Genomic DNA, 16174 nt, shown 5'->3' with positions numbered 1-16174 from the left:
TGCCTCAAAACTACACCCCTGTCTGCCCTGAGCTAGTGCAGCCCGGCCATCACATCCATGCGAGAACATACCAATGTTACCCATGGACGCAGACAATAGGTGGTGGAGGCCTGGGGGGAGAGGGGACAGAATGTAAGGGTTCAATGGCAGAAAAAGGGAATATATATATAATACTTTCAACAATAAAGATTTTTAAAAATACTCTTCAGAGTCAGGACGCAGTGGGGCCCTACCTGATGGGTCCCATCTCACTTCTGCTGCCCCATCTCCGGGCACTGCCCCATCTCCGGGCACACTGAAAGACTGCCAATCCCCCCAAAGTGCCCGCTAGCTTCTCAGCCCTCTGTAAGCCTCGGACGTTTCTGTCTCTAACTTGAAATGCTCTTCTCCAGTTTCACCTAATTTTCTTTGACTCTAATTTGAAGACACAACTGAAAGTCACTTCCTCCATTGAATATTTCCCAGTTACACCAGGAAAATCATTCTCCCCCTACCAACAAATATTTTGATATAAATCCTGTAAGAGTTCGTTATCATAATTTTTGTGTCCTCCCCCACATCAAAGCAGCCCCTTCTCCAACTTGCATACCCCACCCCCCCCCCCCCAGCCCCAACTGAGAGCTAGTGGAGATTTATTTTCTATATGTAGGCTTGAGCTATACCAGTTAAATGTTGAAGGAAAGAAGGAAGAAATAAATGAATGAAGGGATAAAGGAAGGAAGGGAAGAAAGAGAGAAAAAAGGGAGGGAGGGAGATTGTATAATGGTTTGTGAGCTCTTCAAAATAAGTACATTAATCATTATCTTAAGGGCATTCCCATAACGCTTCTTACTTGAACCCATTTTTTCCCAGCTCAAAGACTCTGAAACCTAGGTGGCTTAGTCTCTCTTCATCTTAAAATAAAATGTCTCCTGAAGGCCCTATTATCACTGTCAGTAAGTTTTCTGATTGATAGATGGCTTGAAATTTAGTCTACGCTCAAAACATTAAGTCCTGCTTTCTTCTTCCAGAAAGCAGAAATGCCCTAATAAGGGTTTATAATTTACCCCAAAGAGACAAGGGCACATGCGTGTGTGAATTTCATCACTGGAATCTGAATACAGGCAGACAGTGACACCTTCACCCCCATTTCAGTTAAGTTTTGATGGGACTGCTTGTCCAGGGACAGTGGCCCTTTACTTCCATACTGAAGCATTGACTGGATCCAGAGCTGACCTCTTCTGACAAGGCCATGGTCACCAGCATTAAAAAGCGAACAAGCTCCCTGACAGGCCTCAAACTAGAAAACCCAATAGTTAACTGGTTTTGCAAATTACACCTGGGTAGTTACCCACTGTTCACCTCCCATGTTGCGTGCTCAGAGTTCCTTCCTTGAAATGAATAGCACCAGTTATTCCTAGAAGACTGGCATCCCCGAAACACGATGTTGAAACTAGCAAGTGAACCCATCTGCTTGGCTTATGCTTAGTGTCCATGGGAGGCCAAATGATGACTCTGCGCCCAGTTGCATCGTTTCAAGTGCTCATGGCCCCAAATCAATAAAAGCAGTAGCTTCGGAAGATCTTTTGATGTATGGAAGGGCAGCAGCTGTTGTTTCAAGGGGCTGTCCCTCTTAATTAAGGAAATGAGGGGGGGACAGCACAGAGGCCTTTGTTTCTCCAGCGTCCGCTGGGCCTAACCCGGCTCCTATACCCTGCTTGAATACTTGTCCATCCGTAATAAAACAACTGCAACAACAACATAAAACTTTCAAGCCCAAACCACCGAGTTTCCAACTATTTTTATTTGCTAATGTGCTCTCACCCATGTTCTTGCAGTCTAGGAGTACCTCAGGGTTATAAAGAATTATTGCTGCTTTTATGTGTAGCACTAGGGAATTCTCAAAAGCGGACACCGAGCCATGCTAAATGTCTGCGGAGGTGCTGGTTTTAATGGTCCGGGCATTGACCAGGCACCTTACAGAAGCTCATGGGTACTCTGAACAACGTATCATTCTCTAGCCCATTTATAAATGTTGGTTGGAACTGCAGTTTGGTGGTTTTCTGTACATTTTAAGATCACATATTGTACTTGATGATGATGATGATAGATAGATAGATAGATGGTCGCTAGGGGCTAGGGAAAGGGGGAAATGGGGGGAGGATGGTAAGTAAAAGGGCACAAGCTTTCCATTTTAAAATGAATAAGGTCTGAGGATCTAATGTATAAAATAACATGGTGACTACAGTTGCTAATACTGTGTTTATAGTTGTAGTTTGCTAAGAGAGTAGAAATTATGGATTCACACTTACACACAAAAAAGTTAAACATGTGAGGTGATGGATGTAATAACTCAAAGTACCCTTTCACAGTGTACACATTATACACTTTAAATATAATTCTATTTGCCAATTTTACCTAAATAATGCTAAAAATGATGATAAACCAAAGAAAAACAGCACAAACATAAAATTGAATCCAAAACGTTCTCTTCATCTTATTTTCAGAGTGAGATGTCAAGAATGGCTTCAAGCCCTAGCCGGTTTAGTTTAATGGTTAGAGCATCAGCCTGTGGACTGAAGGGTCCCGGCTTCAATTCCGGTCAAGGGCATGTACCTTGGTTGCAGGTGCATGCAGGAGGCAACCAATCGATGTGTCTCTCTCTCACATCAATGTTTCTCTCTCTGTGTCACCTCCCCACCCTTCCCACTCTCTCTAAAAATCAATGTAAAAATATCCTTGGGTGAGGATACAAAAAAGAGAATGGCTTAAAGTATGTCTAGCTAGTAATAAGTACAGAGGGTGGGGCACCTTTGCTTGATGCTTCTAGCCTGCCCTGTGCACATGTGCCAGTCATGCTTCATCATGGTTGGCTGGACCTCTTTACATAAATGCTTCTCTGATTTCTCTGAGCTCCAGAAAGGCAGCTGCTCATTTTTTATCAGTAAACTGTCTGTGCTTACCAGAGCATAGAGGAAAAAAAAGTTTCCTCGATAAATACATAGGTAACACTTTTACACTGCGTCCGTATTTCCTATATATCTGATCCATCTGGTTGGCCCTTTATGGAAAGCTCCTTCTCTTCTTTCCCTTTGGTCAGACAGAATCTCTCCATAAATACGAGAGGAAAAAATGTGGTGCTTTCATGATATGAAAAGGCAACAGGGCGGCTGTATCTTTATATCTTCATATTGCCTTTAGGTCTATTTGAGAGAATTCCCTTCTTGAACTGAATTTCACAGAAGGAAGGTCTGCAGGTCTTTGCGTGTCCTTGCATCTGTGTCTAGAAAGCCTTCTGACCTCCTTCTGCCTTGTTAACACTTACAGTCATGGCTCAGCTGCAGACACGTGAAGTTGAAAACAGGCTTCTTAGCAGGGGTGCCACTTAAGCTAAGCTGGTTCACTTTTGACACTTCCAGAACCATAGGCGTACATTTGCACGGCATACATGAGGCCAGGTTTCAACTGGTGACTCATTTGTCTATCCCTCTTATTCACAGACAAGCTCAAACCTTTCCGAATTTCCATGTAGGCACCAAGCATGCCATGCATAGATATCCAATACATGTTTACTGAATGTTTTTGGATACAGACGAAGTGCACAACCAGCCATATCAGCATTTATCACTTTATCTGTGCGTGTGACATTTGGCAAGTCACTTAACATCTCTGTACTTTGATATTTTTTCACGTATAAAATGAGGCTAACATACGTTTTCCTAGAATATACATCTTAAAGCACTTAGCAGATTCCTGGCACATAGCAAGGGCTCAGAACTGCATCCGATTTCTTTCTTCTCTTCTTTCCCTTTCTTATTCTGGAGACAGATGGAGAATATTAATACTCATCTCAAAATTAAAATTAATGTTGGTAATAAAAGCTTCTTGAGAGATCACGGGTACCCTATTAGCAGAAATGATTAATCATCATAAATCAATAGACCAAAAAAAAAAAGAGTCAACAGCTCAGAGATGAGGTACACGAATGAATAAAAACACTTACGCACTCAGTGAAACATCTCAATGCCCTACAACGTGATAAGAACAAGAGCGACAGATGCTCTGCCCATAGAAGCCTCCGAACTATGGAAGAGACAATAACCCAATGAGACGGGGTTCTAATATACAAGGTGCTCTTGAAGACACAGGATTGCTGTCCTTTCACTTGCAGAGAAAGACCTGGGGGAGAAGGAAGGAACAGGAAGGCTTTAGAGTAAATGGATTGAATCTTAAAGGAGATGCAATATAGAGGGGGTGGAAGAGCATAGAAGGTAAAAAGGTCCTAGGTCAGAGAGAGGATGACCCAGATAGGCATCCACTAGTAAGTCAATAGCGTGACTCTAATGTTTTCAGAGGAGAGTAGTAGAAGATACAATAAAAGGCTAGGCAGGGGCCCTGTGTGCACCACGTTTAAGGTTTTGTATTTGATGTAAAAGGCCACTGAAGAAAGTTAAGTGCTCAAGTTTATAAACAACTGAAAAGAACCGTGTCCCCATCTATCTATGTGCAGTCCTACCTGTCAAAGCAAAGTGTGAGGGGAAGGCCCTCAGGCCATCCCAGATCCAGCTCCGTTGATGAAAACGAGACAAAGCCAGCTTCCTGTATCTACACTCACAGTATCTTCAGCTGGCATCACATGTAGGAGCCATTTATGAATAAAATCTGAGAATTACCAATGTCAAGAATGCAAATAAAACATCCCCTCCCTGGTCCAGTCCACTGTGATGTCAGCAACGCAATGTTAGCTTTCTGAAATACAATCGCCAAATGCAGCCTTTGTCAACATTTTCTACAGAGAGAGTCAGAAATGTCACTGGCTTATCATTCTCCTGGCATTTTGTCTGAATTTATACCAGTTTACTGTAGTGCTCAATAAATGCTGCAGAGCCAAAAATGCCCTATGAGATAACCGCAGAGCAAGCATTAAAAATAAACATGGTGATGGGACAGCACCTGTTTATTGGTTTGAGATCTGCAGTAAATGCCATAGAAGGAGTGAGGAGGAATCTGCAGAGGGACAAAGCGGGGGAGGTGGAGACCCCTGTCTTCCTCTGTCTTGTTGTAGATGGAGCACTCCTGGTCCCACGGGCCTCTCCATAAACAAAGCCCATTGAGGCAAGTGGTGCTGTCTGCTACAGAGGGAAGAAACAAAGTGCCCACAGGTATTAGCGACTGGACACCTTCACTCCCTCTTCTGTAGTGAAGCGTTTCCCCTTCACTCGCCACTTCAGTTAGGCTCTCAAGACAGATATCATCAGGAGAGTCCAGGCTAACTTGGCAACTTTTATTCTTGAGCAAAACAGCTTAGCCTCATCTCTGCCCATCTAAGGGAAATGGGTTAGAAAAAAATACAACACAATCTGAAGGTGTCATTTTAACCTTGACCTTAAGCCCAAGAAGCATGCTTTCTTTCATCTGGTCTCCATACTGTCACACTGGTTACCCAGAAAGAAAGGTAGTTATTATATACAGACCAGTAAAAAGATGCTTATTTTTTTATTGCATATGGTGGTTACTGACAATCAGCATGGTGAACAACTTTGAACTCATCGAATTCTGTATTTTGTTATCCTTACTCCTAGAACCAGAAGGCTCACTGTTAATTATATGAGGTCTGCAACAAAGTACATCAGGGAGAGAAAGAAAGAAAGGAAGGGGAGAGGGGAGAGGGGAGAGGGGAGAGGGGAGAGGGGAGAGGGGAGAGGGGAGAGGGGAGAGAGGGAAACCAGGAATGGGGTGTCTGACCCAGAATGAAGGAATATATAATGCTTAGGAAGATTGTGGGAGATAAGGATATTTGCTGCACAAAGGGTTTAATAGAAATAAAGTGAGAGTTTGAAGAGCCATGCTTAGAAACAGGAAACATGCCTCCCCAGACATCAAATGACCAGGTCTAAATTGGTCAAGACAAACCATTCTGTGTCCATGCTCCCCTCCCCTTTCCCATTCTCCCTTATCTGCATTTCCTGCTTTCTTCTTATTTCCCAACTTTTTGGCTCCTCCCTTTGTTTGTCTGTTTTTTGGTTTTGTTTTTTTCCTGAATACAGATGAGGGGATCTAGAGAGACACCAGGGAGGATGACAAGATCACCCTCCTGACCCCCCCGTTTGGAAATAATAGTGTGGATAAGATGCAGAGAAACACATTTAAAATGATCAAAGAGTTTGGGGTGGAGGGAAAGAGTAACACAATATTTTTAAATAAGGTTTCTTATTATCTTTTTAAACTTCAGTGATATCATACCCCATGTATTTTTAGCAACTTGTTAATTTTAGTCAATTTATCTTGGAGACTGTGCCATGCCAGAACATAAAATTAATGAGATAGATCTCTAACTTCTTCTTGCAATCTATTAAATGAAAATACTCAATTTATCTAAATACTGTCTATTGATTAACCCAAAGCAAAAAAAAAAAAAAAAAAAAAAAAAAAGCATACCCATGGAAAAAGAGTTACTGGAGATACACATTCTAAATTCCTAATGGTAGCCACCTCTGGGAGTCTTTAGAATTGGGGGTGATAGTCAAAAGGATCATCATCCTCATCAGCAATTTAAAAACCTTTTACAAGGAAGATGTAGTTATGGATTATTCTTACTATTAGTAAATCTGCATTGTTAATAAAAACAAGAATATTTCTTCAGTCTGGGAAACAAAGTTCAAGAGGAGATGTAATCAATGTGTGCAAATCACAACAGGAAAAATGGAAGAGTAAAATTTATGTGAAGAGAAGATCTGAAATTTTCTCAAATCTCAGAATACTTACAACCCTGACACCATCTTACCAAGACTGCTAGGAAAGCTAAGCAGTTGAAGAGTGTGGCAGTGAAAGACAATGCTAAGGACACCAGGTGTGTGTTCCTGTTCATCTTAAATTCAGACAGAGAGGAAGAAGGTATGGTGGTCTTATTTGGGACCAGAGGGGCCATATTAACAGAGACAAGGAGCGAAGAGAACCTTTCCACTACCCTTTTCTTTCCATTTCTGTTAAGAACAATGAACTGCAGAATAGAGGGTAGAGCAAATATGAGCGTAAATTAATGGAAACCTGAGCATTTGGATGTTGGAAACTATCTGACCCAGAGAAATTAAATTCCATGAAAGAATTACAAGAATGACACTCCCCAGTTATTTTTTGTTTGAACATATCAAGCAAGGGGAAAAAATTAGCAGATGCCCAATATAGGATGTTAGTTGTAAGCTGTAGAAATATACTAGAGTATGTACATATTAACTTTAGAAAATGTACACAAAATAAAAACTAAAACAGAAGCAAATAAATCAGAAATTGTAAAATTTTCTTCCCGCATTTCAATGAATCATCTTGTATACCTCCTAGGGTGTTGTTGCAGGTAACTTGCCATGGAGACAATTGCTCTAGACTGAAGATGCCTGGGGTAGCCTTGACACTGAACAGCAGCCGGGAAGACAGTAAAACCTCAGTGGAATTTGTTAATGAGTGCATAGTATTGACTGAATGCTGACAATGTGCCAGTGACTTTTCTAGGTGCTGAGGGTTTAGCAGTGAATAAAACAGAGCAAGGTCCCACCCCTCATGTGGCTTATATTTCAATAGAGAAGATAGTGTGTATAAATATAAATAATATAAATAGCATAAATATAAATATAAATTATATCAGATGGGGACAATATCTCTTGAAAGTTGTATAGTAAAAAATGTTAAGGTATATGAGCTATGAGGATGCTTTAACTACATTAAAAAATATATTGTGTTTTTCATATGGTGCTGATCTGTGACTGGTGTAGATGTTTTAAGTGTGGGACTGATATAATATAGGCCCTGTGAGGCTGTGCCCTTGTTGATGACCTGTTCAGCAATAGTCAACAGCTTCGATAAGGATATTGTGTGCCTAGGAAATTCACACGTGACACAAATTCGGGGGAAAAAATAATGGTGAGATCAAAGAAAAGCAGCATTATCTCTGAAAGCAATTTATCTGCTCAAGGGCATACAATTAATAATGATACAATCAGATTGGAACCTACGCTTTCTAACTTCTCTACAGCTCTATGTACTATCTGTAAAACAGAATGATGACAATAAAATGTAATAATAAGATCTGTGGAGAGTATTGGTGAACAATATGAGTTAAGGGTCCTTTAGAGGTGAAAAGTTTGCTAGAGATTAACCAGCCCTAACCCCTCATGTCACAATTAAGGAAACCAAATCCTCAGGAGAGCTAATGCCTTGTCCAAGGTCATGCCACTCACACAGTGTCAAGGATGGAAACATTAATCCAGGTTCCTGACTCACTCCAGTGATCCTTCTCATGGGAAAACCAAAAAAGCCAAGAATCCCTTTCTTTTGACCTCTTTGCATCTCAGGAAAGTCATGCTGACTCAGAAATCAATGTGTTTGTCTCACACTAACAAATATCGGATAAATAAATGGGGCAACTTCAGTTATGTTGACTTCCTGCAAGGATTATGTGTTGCCATGGAGTGAACGTTTGTATCTCTCCAAAATTCAGATGTTGAAATCTAACCTCCAAGGTAATGGTATTGGGGGGGGGGGGGGGGGGTGGAGGGGCTTTGGGAGGTGATTAGGTTATGAGGGTAAAACCCTGATGAATGGGATTAGTGCTCTTATAAGAGAGGCCAGAGTGATCCCTCACCCCTCCTACCAGGAGAGGACAAAAGGAGAGAACAGCTGATTGAAACCCAGAAAAGGCCTTCATCAGAACCCTACCGCGCTGGCACCCCGATCTCAGACTCCCAGCTTCCAGAACGGTGACAGTTAAATTTCTGTCCTTCAAATACCATCCAGCCCAGCCAGCATGGCTCAGTGGCTGGGTGGCAACCTATGAACCAGGAAGTCACAGTTCGATTCCTGGTCAGGGCCCATGCCTAGGATGCGGGCTCAATCCCCAGTGTGGGGCATGCAGGAGGCAGCGGATCAATGAATTCTCTCTTCATTGATGTTTCTATCACTCTATTTCCCTCTCTATATCTCTCAAATAAATAAACAATAGATTTTAAATTAAAAAAAAAAATAAAAGCCATCCAGCCTGGGTACTTTCTTACAGCAGCCAGAACAGACTAAGAGGTGTGTTGGCAATTAGGGTAGCACAGGTAGGAACATTAGAGAATTCCCTGTCCTAGTGCTTGGAAACAGGGTGAATATTGTTTAGTTTATACCTGAAAATGTCAGGGCTTCTAAGCTTGAAGTTGGCTTCTCTATAACTACTTGTAAAATGACCAACAGATTCTGACCCTCCTGAGACACACAGTGTTAATCTCCATATTGGACTGCCAGGTCCCTGGCCCTGGTTTAACCATCCTTGAATAGCTGCTCTATATTTTTTCAGCCTACTGTAACACAAACACATGATTTATTCCTGGGTATGGGTACTTCTAAAAAAAATACCCTGAGAGGCTATTGCTCACAAACTCTTCACTGGAGAAGGGAAAGTGATCCAGTCTGTAAAGTTTGGAGGGCAGCAAGGACAGAATTGGGGTAGGTGCCCAAGGGAATTAAATCCATCTTCACGGCAAAGACAAAAATTCCTGGGCTGTCAAAAGGAGCTAGTCTCCTTGGTACTTTGCTTATTTACAAAGCACTTGTGGCGTTCTGAGTCCAGGTTTGAAGGGATTTGCAATGGGCAAACACCGAGATGAAATCCTGTGAAAATACTCTGAAGGCTATGCCAGTTTGCCTTTGAACTCTTGACTGCTTGACCAAGAAAACCAATGTGATGATGAAAAATACGCCTTTTAATGTATCTTTTTTAAAAATATTTTTTTATTGATTTCAGAGAAGAAGGGGGAGGGAGAGAGAAATAGAAACATCAATGATGAGAGATAATCATTGATCTTGCACACCCCACACTGGGGATCAAGCCCAAAACTCAGATATGTGCCCTGGCAGGGAATCAAACTGTGACCTCCTGGTTCAGGGGTCAATGCTCAACCACTGAGCAACACTGTCCAGGCTTAATTTACCTTTTTGAAAGAAATTAATATTGTATTATGGGTGTAAATTCCTAAAGTTAGAGTTGAAAACCTATCAGAATGATGGAAAGAGGAGAGGTGGGAGAAGAGGGGGGTTTATAAAGGTGGGTAAACAGGGGAGGAGAGAGGACAGGGCATGTGGAGGAAAGAGTGAAAGAGAAAATGAGGAAGAAAATATAGAAGAAAAAGAGAGGTAGATGAAAGGGTTGGAGACATGATGAGGATGACAAAGGGGAGAGGAGGAGGAGGAGAAGAAGAAGGAGGAAGAGGAGGAGGAGAAGGAGAGAAGAGATTCCATTTTCTGTGGCTATTCTCCAGTGGTCTCAGTGCCTTCCTGCTGGTTGTCGTCCACCAATCCACCTCATTGGGAAATATGTTTGACTGCTTTATTAATATAATTGGCATAATTGATATAGATCACACTTTTTATTTTTAATTTATTGATTTCAGAGGGGAAGGGAGAGGGAGAGAGAGATAGAAATATCAATGATGAGAGCAAATCATTGATTGGCCCCCTCCTGCATGCCCCAAACTGGGGATCAAGCCTGCAACCTGGGCATGTGTCCTGACTGGGAACCGAACTATGACCACCTAGTTCATAGGTTGGCATTCAACTACTGAGCCACGCTGGCTGGGCCCACACTGTATTTTAAAACTCTAATACTAAAAGCAATATGTCAAACATAATGGAAAGTGTGCTGAAGTTTAAAAAGAAAAACAACAACAACATTCACACAATCCTTCCATCTAGAAATAACCACCTTTAATGTTTTGTTGTTGATCCTTTAGTACTTTTTCTCTGTGTAGGCATTCCTTTTTTAAAAAAATAATTTTTGCATCATACTAATAACATAACACAACAAAATGTACTATGGACATGCACTGTTTTTCCAGCTGCACAATATTCTATAATAGACTTAAGTCACATTCTGACCATGGGGTATTGGTATTGTCTATACAGGACACTGTGCTAATTATCTTTGTAGGTAAATATTAGCATGTCTCACTGAACTCTCAGTTTTTCAATTGGAAGAATTATTAAAAAAGGGAATTTCACTGGTTTGAAGAGAACAGATATTTGTTTAAGACTCCTGATTTATTGCCCAACTGTCTCCTGGAAAGTTTATATAAATTACACTCCTAGGAACAGCATATAAAGCTGTCCATTTCCCAAGTTCTCACCAAGGCTAAGCATTACCTTCTCAAAAATTTAATCCATTTGATAGACTAATAAAAGCCATGCTATTTTTGCTACAATTTTTATTTTCTACAGGTGAGGTTAAATATTTTTATTTAATTGCCACTTTATTCTTTTATAAACTGCCTTTCCATATTGTGGGTCTACAGAGATGGTATCATTCAAGGTTTTCATTTATAAGAATGCTTATTTGTTTAGGATAGTTACCCATTTTCTGTACCATATTTTTCATATATTTGAAAATTGGTCAATTAGAAATCTGGATTCTTTGTTCAGGGAATTAAAATCCCTGTGAAACAACAGAGGTCAGCACCCCTCAATAGGTTTGTTTTGTTTTGAGGGAGCAGCAAGTCTTGCATTTTTCCTTGGCTAGGACAGAGAGACAGGGAAAGGGAGAAGAGTGAGTGTGTGTGTGTGTGTGTGTGTGTGTGTGTGAGAGAGAGAGAGAGAGAGAGAGAGAGGGAGAACCTGCACATCACCCTCCTTATGGTAAAGAAGATGGGATGAGATGCCCAACTAAACAAAGAGGGGAGGATGCAGAACCACTGGGGGGAATCCCCACCTCTGAGACCAATAAAGGGAATGCATCACTGGGAAAATGCATTTACTTCTGAGGTCTTCATCCCAGGTTAGACCCTAAAATATTCCTTTCAAAAGAACTTTATTAGGCAGAGAGGTTTTGCCCTTATTTAACAGGTGACATCTTAATGACACATTAATATCTACCAGGAATTATCTAGCTACCAGCTCCAATCAAGGGCAGAGAGATACCTGAGACAAAAAAAGAAACAAAACATAATCCAGTATTGGGCTTATTCACCATCTTTTCCAGTCACCTTATTGGTTGAGAAACTACACAATGGTATTAGTAAGCATCCAAGAGGGGGCAATTATTCCTTAGAGAAGAATCCTATATAAAGAGCTAGTATGCTAATTAGACTGAACAGCAGAATGACCATCCAGACGACCTTCCAGGGGTTGTGAGGGCTGAGGCAGTCGGGGCTGCAACTAGTTCCAATATATAAGAAGTGATCAAAATAGAAAATGTCCATGAGAACGCCACAGTAATAATTGCTAAAAGCAAAATTGACGGATAAACACTAAAATTAGTGGGTAAAATTCATATCATTAAAGTATCTCCCAAAATATTTACTAATTATTGTGGCAATCTTAACATATGTTCACAAAATTTTTGATACTCCTCCTGCCAGGATTTGGAGCTTAATTCTCCTTCCCTTGAGTATGAACTTCGAAAAAAAAAGAGCATGAAACAAAGAAAACAGTATCTGCAGTGGAGAAACCTGGCAGATACCACTTAGGCAAGTGGTCAAGGTGAACATCATCAATAATGAGATATATTGATGCTTGTACTTCTTGATACGATGTCATAAGAAGTTGCTGGGGTCCAATCCCAGCAGGTCCAGGGGTCCCCAAAGGTGTGGACGGAGTCGGTGAAGAAGGAATGACACGAAGACAGCCTTCAGTTGGTCAGCAGCCTAGTCAGGACCTATAGCCAGGATCTCCAGCCAAAGTTCTGGTCGGAGTTCTGGTCAGGAACTGGTGAGGATCTGACGTTTATTGTCTTGTTACATCCGCATTTATACCAGCCGATTTTAATCCTGTCAATTTCTATTACAAGGTGTTTCTCATCTTCATTCCAGGGAGTAAAGACCATGTAGCTTAACTACCCGCCTGGCACTTAATTAAGGGGTTGTATCCCCTCCCTAACCTCAGGGAAAGATCCCCACCTGGGGAAACAACCTTTCTCGGAGAGGTGACCTTGGTTAAAACACATGGCGCTAAAGGGAGCAAACATATTAAAAACAGTATGCTACATACGCCAGGTCCACTGAAACACATGCTGTGCAGATGCCTCTTTCCTGCAGCGACTGCGTCAAGCAGCAAGGATGGACCAGCCTCCGGCAAGAAGTGTACATCGTTTCTGTGATATACTTCCTGACAATCTACGACCCTGTAATTATGAAAAAATACTAGCCTAACCCAATCTGAGGGACATTCTACAAAACAACTCACTAGTCAATAATTTTATAACAACTGTGAATGGTGTCGGGTGGTACTGGAAATATTGGGAGAACACTTTGTAAAGTATATGATTGTCTAATCACTATGCTCTACACCTGAAACTAATACAAAATAAAATTGAATCTAAATGGTAATTAAAGAAATAACTGATTAGTGATCTCTAAAATTATTCAGTTCATCAAAGGTAAGGAAATACTGAGGAACTGCCACAGATTTGAGGATATGTGAGATTGCAGAAATATGATAAATAAATGCAATGTAGGATTCTGGGTTGAATCTTGGATTGGAAAATAGGACATTAGTAGAAAACATATGGAAACCCAAGCAAGATTTCCATTTTAGATGGCATAATATGCTAATGCTATTTTCTTGTTGTGAATATTGCACCATGATTATAGGAGGTGTTAATATTAGAGAAAGTTGAGTGAAGAGATACGGAAACTGTCTTATCTTTGCAATTCTTCTGTAATTCTAAAATTATTTCAAAATAAAAAGTTAAGGGAGAAAAAAACTATGCCAAATCTTGTAAGAATATACTTATTTATAGCAAAGCTACTATAAATACTCAAGTGATCTGTTTTTACTAAATCAGATCACTGTGATGGACTGATGATGTAATTTCATCATGTAAAGCAGATAAACTGTAGCATTTCAGGCTGTCATTAGTTCATGATTCATAGACTTCAGCGATCACAAAAATAAAGTTATATTCTTTTTTTAAAATGTTGATTGGAAAAATGGCTCATTGCTGAAATGTTCTTACTCTCTTTTTATTCAGAAGTAGAAAACAATATGGACATCCAGAGTTTTTATTTATTCTAAGTCCTCCCTGGTTATTATGGGAAGAGTCTGATGTAGGCTGACAATATAAATATGGTGGGTACAGGAACTGTTGAATGTGAGGTCAAGTGTGGGGTTTGTGCTGATGTGGCTCTATGCTATATCTATTTTGGATTCTACCTCTTGGCTAGTGAGTTACTCAGGAAGGCTAACTGCTCATGAGAGACACATGGAAAAAATGGTGTGTTCTCTGGGTTGGTGATGCAGAAGGGATCCCAGGCACATAAATATTCTAACAAGTTTCCTCTTGTCACAATAGAGTCATAAAGTTGCTCTGTTCAGCACATGATAATGGCTTTGTAATTCAATTATGGGCAATATTTGTCCTCTGGGATTTATTTGCCTTAAACTTCAGCCTTCATGTAAATCCCTTTACCATAAATCTCATAAATGCTGCAGCAGGTTCTGTCCCCCATCCCAGGGCACATCTCGCCATGCCTGTGAAAACCCTGACAGCTTTCTCTACGTGATGGAATTGCTGTGTTTGAGGTGTTGCTGTTTTAAGTGCCAGAGCCAACCATAAAAAACAGTGGGACAGGTCCATTTCCTCGGTTACTCTCTTTATAGAAATATAAATCCTGATGGACAGATAGAAAAGTTCCAGTTCACCCAGAAGGCTGTTTTCAGCCATTTAACTAGAATTTGGTAGAAGGGAGTCCTGCAAGTTGTAGGAGGTCTGATGCAATGGTTTCTATGTTCTGTAAGAATCCTGAGATTCTGATGCACAAACACATCAGGGCCAGTCATCTACACGGACTCACTCATCTGATAGTTGTTTTTTGGATCTTTATCAACCTGCTTTGCCTTTCATTCCTGCCCAGTCAAATGAGCCAGTCTTCTGGGTCTTCCCTACCCTCCTGTCTAGAATTTACAGCCCCACATCTTATTAGTTATCTACAAAGACAATCCTCTCTAGCCCAAACTTTGATTTGAAAAATAAATATCTTTGGTTGCCTCACTCTCAATATCCATTCTTCATTTTTCACTCATCCCACAAATATTTTTGTGCACCTATCCCATCAATTCCAAAATGCTCACTTTTTTTATTTTAACATCTTTTAAATCAGTAGTTATATTACAATCATTGAAATGATAAAGTTTGTCAGAAAATTTTTGAGATACATAATAAAAGGGTGCACCTTCATTCAATGAAAATTTATAAAGTTCATGATATATGGTCTGTGCCAGCCACTGTTCTAGGAACTTACTTATCTTAGCTTTTTGGTCAATTTCTTCTTATCTTTGGCCCATCAAAGGACAAATCCGTTTCCTTAGTAAACATTCCCTAGAGACTTCCCACCACATTATAGATTAATATGCATATATATTTGTGTGTGTGTGTGTGTGTGTGCATCATTCCCCTTCCTTTTCATCTCTCCCACTCTTCTTCTGTGTTTCAACAAAGATGTGTTAGTAGTGGTTGACCTTACATTTCAGTATTTTGGTTATAGAATACGGGGGGGGGGGGGGGGGGCAGCAAAGTTATGTTTATAATTGTTTGTTTGGAAAATGACAAGTAATACAAATAAATATTACAATAATTAATAAACAATCAGACAAGAATAAACTCTGTTTTGTGTACTCACAACTGTAAGCCTACTTTGCCCACCCTTGCGCAGAAGGCAGAAGTATGACTCAGTTAGAAGAGAAATGTCATCCAAACATAGATAATGTGGCATTTGCAATTTGTTCTCATTTTAGGAGGAAGATGTGTCATGTTTTAAGTTGTATAGAGAAAATCCTATCAGGCGAGGTAGAAGCATAATTTTGTTTTTGTTTTCATTTGAAAGTTATATGTGGTTGAAAAAGATGTGCACAGGTGCCAAGTTTTCAAGGGGTAGACTGTGATGTTCCATGCTGGTTCAACTTGGCTGACCTACAACCATATTCCCCAGAGTCTTTGCATGGTTGCAGGTTAGGAGGGGCCAGAAGGAAATGTGTGTGGGATTTAATAGATAGGAGAGAAGCAGCAGCCATTTCACTCTGAAGGTCATTTTGATTAGAGGTGGTGAGAGGCAGTGCAGAAGTAATGGTAGTTTTGAACTTGTCCTTGCTCTTCCCTTCCCAATTCCATGTCCAGCTTTGTGACCCCAGATCTTGGCTGCAAACTCACAGAGGGGCAGCTATGCAGGGGCAAGATCCT

At 40.5% G+C, this 16174-nt stretch overlaps 1 protein-coding gene across 6 annotated transcripts in view; it reads right to left on the bottom strand.

Moving 5' to 3' along the window:
- SORCS1 (sortilin related VPS10 domain containing receptor 1) overlaps positions 1–16174 on the bottom strand; it is a 455367-nt gene that overhangs the window by 130019 nt on the left and 309174 nt on the right. The window lies entirely within an intron of this gene.

This window comes from Myotis yumanensis, unplaced genomic scaffold, assembly GCF_028538775.1.
Source record: "Myotis yumanensis isolate MYYU_CA2020_CCGP unplaced genomic scaffold, mMyoYum1.0.hap1 SCAF_13, whole genome shotgun sequence".
Taxonomy (NCBI): Eukaryota; Metazoa; Chordata; class Mammalia; order Chiroptera; family Vespertilionidae; genus Myotis; species Myotis yumanensis.
This window is presented reverse-complemented; position numbering and strand designations above follow the sequence as displayed.